Here is a 7360-nt window from a genome sequence, read left to right on the forward strand (position 1 = left end):
TTATTTCAAACAATTTTCGTATTTTTTCACAATTTTTTTTTTATTTTTTTGTGTGTTGGATGCATTTTAACGTACTAAATAAAAGTATTGAATAGAAATGAATGTTGATCTTCTACCCTCTTGTGCATTCATAAAATTAAAGTTTTAATTAAAAGAAAAAATATTGAAAAGGAAATATTTTTTTCATGCAATTTTTTTTTTTATTTTCGCTCAAAATGGTGACTTGCTTTTCAAGTTGTTGTTTCGTTGATGTTATTGCGACCAATCTTGCTGTCGATGTGATGAAAAAATTAAAACTTTTTTATAATAATTTCTATATTCATCCATGTTGGCGCGCAATGATAGCGGCTATTTGCAAGATGAAGAGTGATGACGAACTTTTTCACTTTTTTGACTTGACTTTTTGTGATGTTCGTTGCTCTGTTCGTTCTTTCATAAATGAGAATTTAAGTGACGCTTTGAATCAAAATATTTTTTTTAATTGATGTTAAGTACGCTTTTGCAAAAACATTTTTTTTATAAGTGGTTCTTATATTTTTCACATTTTTTTTTGTCATGCTCATTAAGGCCACTCCAAATGAAAATCAAAAATAAAGTCCGATGCCCCATTTTAAAAGACAAAAATCTAATGGGGCAAAATTAAAAAAAAAGTTAAAAATTTCATCGAAATTGATCGTTTTTTGGTGTATTTTCATATTTTTTCAAGACATTTTCAAAAAAAATTTATAAAAAATTTTCAATTATTTTAATTTTTGTTTTGAAATCATATTTTAACTTGAGTTTTCTTCTCTAAAAAATTTTTTCATAAAATTTTTGAATTTTTTTTTTTCAAATTTTTTTAATAGTTATTTTTTTATGAAATTTTAATTTTTCAATTTTTAACTAAAAATGATCTAAAATCAATTTTTAATTTGAAATTTTCAAAAAAGATTATTAAACAACAACAAAAATGTTGATCAACGATCAAAAATTGCTAAAATTCTGTCATTTTGTATGAAAATAAGTATTTCAAAAATTTTTTTTTTTTTTATTTTGCCCCCCCCCCCCCATTTTATTTTCAAAAATTTTGGACTTTATTTTTGATTTTCATTTGGAGCGGCCTAAAGGAAATTTTATTAAATCTTTAAATATTCATAGCTTTATGTCACGTTGCATTAGGTAAATCTTCAAACTTTTCTCACGAAGACAATTTTGTTTCGGAGACATGCATCAGGTAATGCTCATGTTAATTTCCATCAGAATTAGTTTAGAAACTCTAATATGCATAAAACGCAACTTCCTCTAACTTGACATAATCCATTTGTCATTACTCAGAAGGACAAGCATAACAAAAAAAAAATCTGAATTATTATAGGAAGTAGACCATTTGGTGTCTCTCCTTTGTATCACTTGACTTGCTTTCGAGATGATTGTTATCCCGCGAAGGAAAACTAATGAGAATGTTGACAGAAATGCAATATTTCTCTGCTATGCATGGGATATGTTAGACACGATGACAATTATTAAATCTGATATTATTTATGATCCTTCAACAAAAAATCTTGGGAACACACTTGACTCCAGCCAACGTACCGATATGATGACAGGAGTACAAAAAAATCTTTAATATTAATAATGTGCGACATTTCATTATGAGCTTGTATGTAAGAAACTTTTTTTTTTCACGAAAATCATCAAATTACAAAATGAAACAGACGCACAAAAAACCGTCGAGTATTAGGTTTCACATGTGAGACTACAAGATGCTAACAAACTGTTGAGCTTCTGTGACATTATAATTACGTTGGATTAGAAGTTTGGTTCACGACGAAGACGCGACAAAGAAGAGGAGTGAGAGTCATTTATAATAACATGTATTCATAAATTGATTGGAAGTGGCATAAAGCCATTTCGACTTCGCAGAAGGAATATTAACAACCATTTGTATTAATGCTGTATTAAAATAATAATTAATAATCTAATAGTTCTTATGTCACATGCACATTCTTACCATGGCTCCTCGACATAAATCATTCGTCTTTAATTAGATTTTTTGTCAGATGTGTGATAGATATGAGAAGAGACCCATTGTGAGTTCGCCACAGAGATGAACAAAAAAAAACGACAATTTGTAAATAAATTAAATCCATCCCCACGAATCGAAAACGACGACATTTATTGTGAGACTTTTATCAAATATTTGTTTTAGATCGTTTTTCTGTTGTTAACTGCTAAATATAAGCTGATATGACACGCTTTTCCTACATTTGTACAATTGGCGTACATGAAAAATCTATTATCACGTCATTAGAAACACCTTTTCCTCTCTCACCCTTGAAAAGTCTGAAATTGCACGCAGATTATCTTGCGTTCGCCGAGGGAAAACAATGGAAAAATGTATCGTATCTGTCAATTATTAATTTATTTACAAATGTATTATTATTTTATAGGGTGCAAAAATGTTTGGAACAATGGATGAAGCACGTGTGACCTTTGTGAGTCGACATGTTCGAGCATTGTATTGTTTGGTTCACACATTAACATCAAATTGCGTTGATCGTCGTAATGTGATATAAAATTTCTCAACTTTTTACTCGATCCGAGACTTGATAAAATGAAATTTATGTTAAAACGAGGCGTTTCGGAGTAAAAATATTCATCAAAAGAAAAATGACAGACATTTCATGGAGGTAATTAGGACCATCAACCAGCATATAAATGAGTAAGTTAACAAACAAAAAGTTTATTGTTTGAAATTGTTGTAAATTTAGTCAATGAATATGTGTCAGGTTTCAATTAAAACATATAATAAACATCGCCGTCATCTTTCGAATTGAACATCGCAACGGTTTTCTCCCTCTCGAACCTCAATTATTTATCTTTCTGTAATACCTTCCGATAGATCGAATCCTCTTGGTAATTGAATTGCCCTTTTCTCAATCCATGTGTGCTCGATTTCGCCATTTTTGCGCTGTAGCATGCAATAAACATCCCTAATCCTCATTATCCTAATGCAATTTTTATATCCCTTCGAGCGGTAAAGATACGAATCGTCACCTGAGTCTCTCTTTCGTTTTCGCTGATATCAATTTTTTTTGCACATTTCATCGGTAGCTGAAACATGTCAACTTAACACGAATCAATTACTTCCAGAGGATTGACTCTCATGCCATGCCGTGAAAACTTATCAATTATTACGTTTCTCGCAAAAAGTCAATGAATTCGTTGTGAATTTGCACTTGTAGTTAATGATCGCTGTGAAAAAGTATAAAAAAATCGTTCAATCAATGTTTTATTTTCAAAAATTTTTTGTCAGTGTACATTTATTCTGTACTCTATGAAATGATGTAAAACGTGAGTAATATTTATTTAATCTATTTATTGACCGAACGATAACAGGAAGATGCGGGAAATGTTAAATAAAACTAAATAAATGAAAATATTTAAATTTTTTTAAATTATTTTGAATTTTTTTATTAATAATTTTAAAATAAAAAGGAAAAATAATAAAAAATTAAAAAAAAAAATAAATTTAAAAATATAAAAAAAATTAAAAAATTAAGAAAAAAAATTTGTAAAAATTAAAATGTGTTCGAAAAATGTTTTTTTTTCCAAAATTTAATTTTATTTTCCAATTTTCTAAAGATTTTTATTATTTGAAAAAAATGTTTTATTTTTTTTTTTTAATTTTTGAAAATTTTTAATCAAAAAATCTAAAAAATTAAAAAAAAATGAGGTATTTTCATTTCTTTCGTATAATTTCAAATTTCCCGCATCTTCCAGAATATCGTCCTTTGCATTGAAAAAAGTTCTCTAACGTATAAAAACCCTTAATTGAAATTTTTTTCTCCAACATTTTCATGTGCACTGTACATATATGGTCGATTAAAACCTCATCAATCTTATCACATGACTGGCTGCTTGTTTGTATTGAACATGCTAATCAAAAAGTAACATTTATGTACGACGAAGGAGGAAAAAAAACTATTACTTTAATACTTTTTCCTTACTTCATCCCGAGATTGATCAGCAGAGCCACAAACTCATTCGTTTGAGCAAATCGTTTATATTTTCTGATTCCTTTGAGAATCGTTTAGGATTTGATGAAAAGAAAATCGAGAAAAAAAAGGAAGAGATGAGAGACAAAAGTTTGTCCTATAACTTATCACTTTTATTCAATAATAAAATTAACCAAGCATGTCGAATTAATGGACTTTTTCATACATTTTTCCTTTTATTTAATTACATTCATGGGTTTTTATGTGTTATCTTGGGCGTGGAACATCAAACGATAACGACGATTTCCCTTCATTTGAAACACATTTAAGCAAAAATTTCTTTCTACATTTTGATATCATAATCGACGAATAAGATTCACAGAAGATCATCCTATTTACACAAAAACGTATTAAATCGCATGTGAAACCAACATAAAATGTAAATTTTTTTTCCAACATTTTCATGTGCACTGTACATATATTTATTTGGTAAATTCGATTAAAACCTCATCAATTTTATCACATGACTGAACTGTCCTTGTTTGTTTGAACATGCTAATCAAAAAAACATTTATGTACGACGAAAATGAAAAAAAAACTATTACTTTAATACTTTTTCCTTACTTCATCCCGAGATTGATCAGCAGAGCCACAAACTCATTCGTTTGAGCAAATCGTTTATATTTTCTGATTCCTTTGAGAATCGTTTAGGATTTGATGAAAAGAAAATCGAGAAAAAAAAAGGAAGAGATGAGAGACAAAAGTTTGTCCTATAACTTATCACTTTTATTCAATAATAAAATTAACCAAGCATGTCGAATTAATGGACTTTTTCATACATTTTTCCTTTTATTTAATTACATTCATGGGTTTTTATGTGTTATCTTGGGCGTGGAACATCAAACGATAACGACGATTTCCCTTCATTTGAAACACATTTAAGCAAAAACTAACATTTTGATATCATAATCGACGAATAAGATTCACAGAAGACCATCCTATTTACACAAAAACGTATTAAATCGCATGTGAAACCAACATAAAATGTAGAATTTTTTTACGCAACACGACGCCTTTTTTTTGATGTAAAAACTTATACGTTTCCTCGAGAGAAAAATGCTTAAATAGATTTTTATTTATTTGGTAAATTCATGATGAAGTGTTCGGAATTCAATTTTTTCTTAACAGACATTGAACGTGTCCATTATATGTTCCCTCATTGGTTTGAAGCAAAAATAAAAGAAAAATCTCTCATGAATTTCGCTTTTTACATTTCAATTAACTTATCCCTCCGCCATTATTTTGTATCAGATATGAGGAGAAAACCTAAATTGAATGAAATGTAACAGATAAAAGTCGAGTTGTTGTATCAACATTCTACTTAAGTTGTACTTTCTTTCATTTTTTTTTTCATATAGTAATCAGCCAGCAATGTTTTTAAACATACGCACATCATCCGTCATTCACGTCGATTGCTTAGACTACTGTACATCTGTCCATTTTAATGTTTTTTTTTTGTCTGTGACGTACCCTTATTTGTGCACGTAGCATGAAATTTCACCCTCGCACACGACAACATGCCATCCAACTTCAATCCATAAATTTATATTTTTCGTTTGAAGAAATTTCGGAACATTATGGTAAAAATTTACACATTTCAACGTTCAAATAGCGCAAATTAACCAACTGACGCCCAATTCGCAGGTCAAATAGCTTTACAACAAATTTTTGGTCAAATATTTCGCGCCTCTTTATTTTAATCGGATTATGAAATATATGTGTAAACATGACATTCGATTGCCTTTTTTTTCATCATAAAAAAATAAGCTACTTAAAAATGTTTGCGCTTTTACGTTGAGGGTTTTTCGCCAGAAAATCCAGAAAAAAATCATTAAGGCCGCTCCAAATGAAAATCAAAAATAAAGTCCAAAATTTTTGAAAATAAAAAAAAAAAAAAAAAAATTGAAATACTATTTTCATACAAAATGACAAAATTTTTAACTATTTTTGAGTGTTAAATATTTTTTATTTATTTTTTTAATTATCTTTTTTGAGATTTGCTAATTTAAAATAGATTTTAGAATATTATATATTAAAAATTAAAGAAAAAAAATTCATAAAAAATAACTGTCGAAAAAATTTGAAAAATAAATTCAGTAATTTTGTAAAAAAAAATTTAAATAAGAAAATTTATGTAAAATTAGGATTTTTTAAACAAAAATTATTAAAAATTTAAAACTTTTTAAAAAAAATTCTAAAAACTTCTTGAAAAATTATGAAAATACACCTAAAAACGGCCATTTTTGATAAAATTTTCAACTTTTTTTTTTTTTGCCCCATTGGATTTTCGACTTTTGAAATGGGGCATCGGACTTTATTTTTGATTTTCATTTGGAGCGGCCTAATTGGAAAAAACTTGTCAAGTTGCATTTTTTCCAATGTGACATTCTTTGCTTTTCATTAATTATTCAGAAATATTGCATTGCATTTATATTCATCATAATCATAAAAATCTAGCTTCATGGGACAAAAGCTAACAAGAGAGAAAAGGAGTAAATGAATGACATTGTATGTTGAAACTCAACAAATTTCATTTGAAAAGGAAAAAAAAATGAATGAATGGAATGTCACGAGATCAAAAACAGCAGCAACCAAGAGAAATAAAGAAAATATAGTGTAGCGCGCGCGATATAAAGCATGTAAATTGACGTGAAAGAACTTTCATTATGTATCTTCCCGTGCTTCGGTGCGACACAATGATATGCGGTTGCGAAATAGCAAGACGTGTTTAATGAATGTCAGGGGAAATATAAATAGAGAGATGATTGTTTTACCTCGGAAATTCTTTAACACATACAAAAAAGCTGAAAAAATGAGCTGAAGTGTGTTTTACAAACTTGACTCTTTTTGTTATTTTTGCATCTCATCATTATCCCCGACATGTCTCTCGTTGTACAATATGAAAGGACCAATGTATTTTTAAGCCTTTTGTAGAGCATTCTTCAGTCGTTTTTTCAAAATGATGCCGAAGCACGTAACGAGTTAAGTTGACATACTCGACAAATAATGATATGCAATTGAGTGTCTGACGACTGCCTAATGGCAAAATCTTGCGTGAGTTACAACAAAAAAATGTACAGGGCTGTCCTATTTTTGACCTGTCAAGACTTCAAAGGGAACTTTCTTATTCAATATTCATCATGGAAAAAGGAAAAAAACCCGAGCAAACGCATAAACAATGGATTAAAGAATTTTTTTTGCCTTTCTGGATGTATTTATTTTGTAAATTAAACTTCCATCCAACAGCAGCTTTTGATGCCATTTGATGTTATTTTTGTTTTGCGGCGTTATTCGTCGTTTGCCTAAAAAAAAAAGTGTGGAAA

This window comes from Culicoides brevitarsis, chromosome 1 (genome assembly GCF_036172545.1).
Source record: "Culicoides brevitarsis isolate CSIRO-B50_1 chromosome 1, AGI_CSIRO_Cbre_v1, whole genome shotgun sequence".
Lineage (NCBI taxonomy): Eukaryota > Metazoa > Arthropoda > Insecta > Diptera > Ceratopogonidae > Culicoides > Culicoides brevitarsis.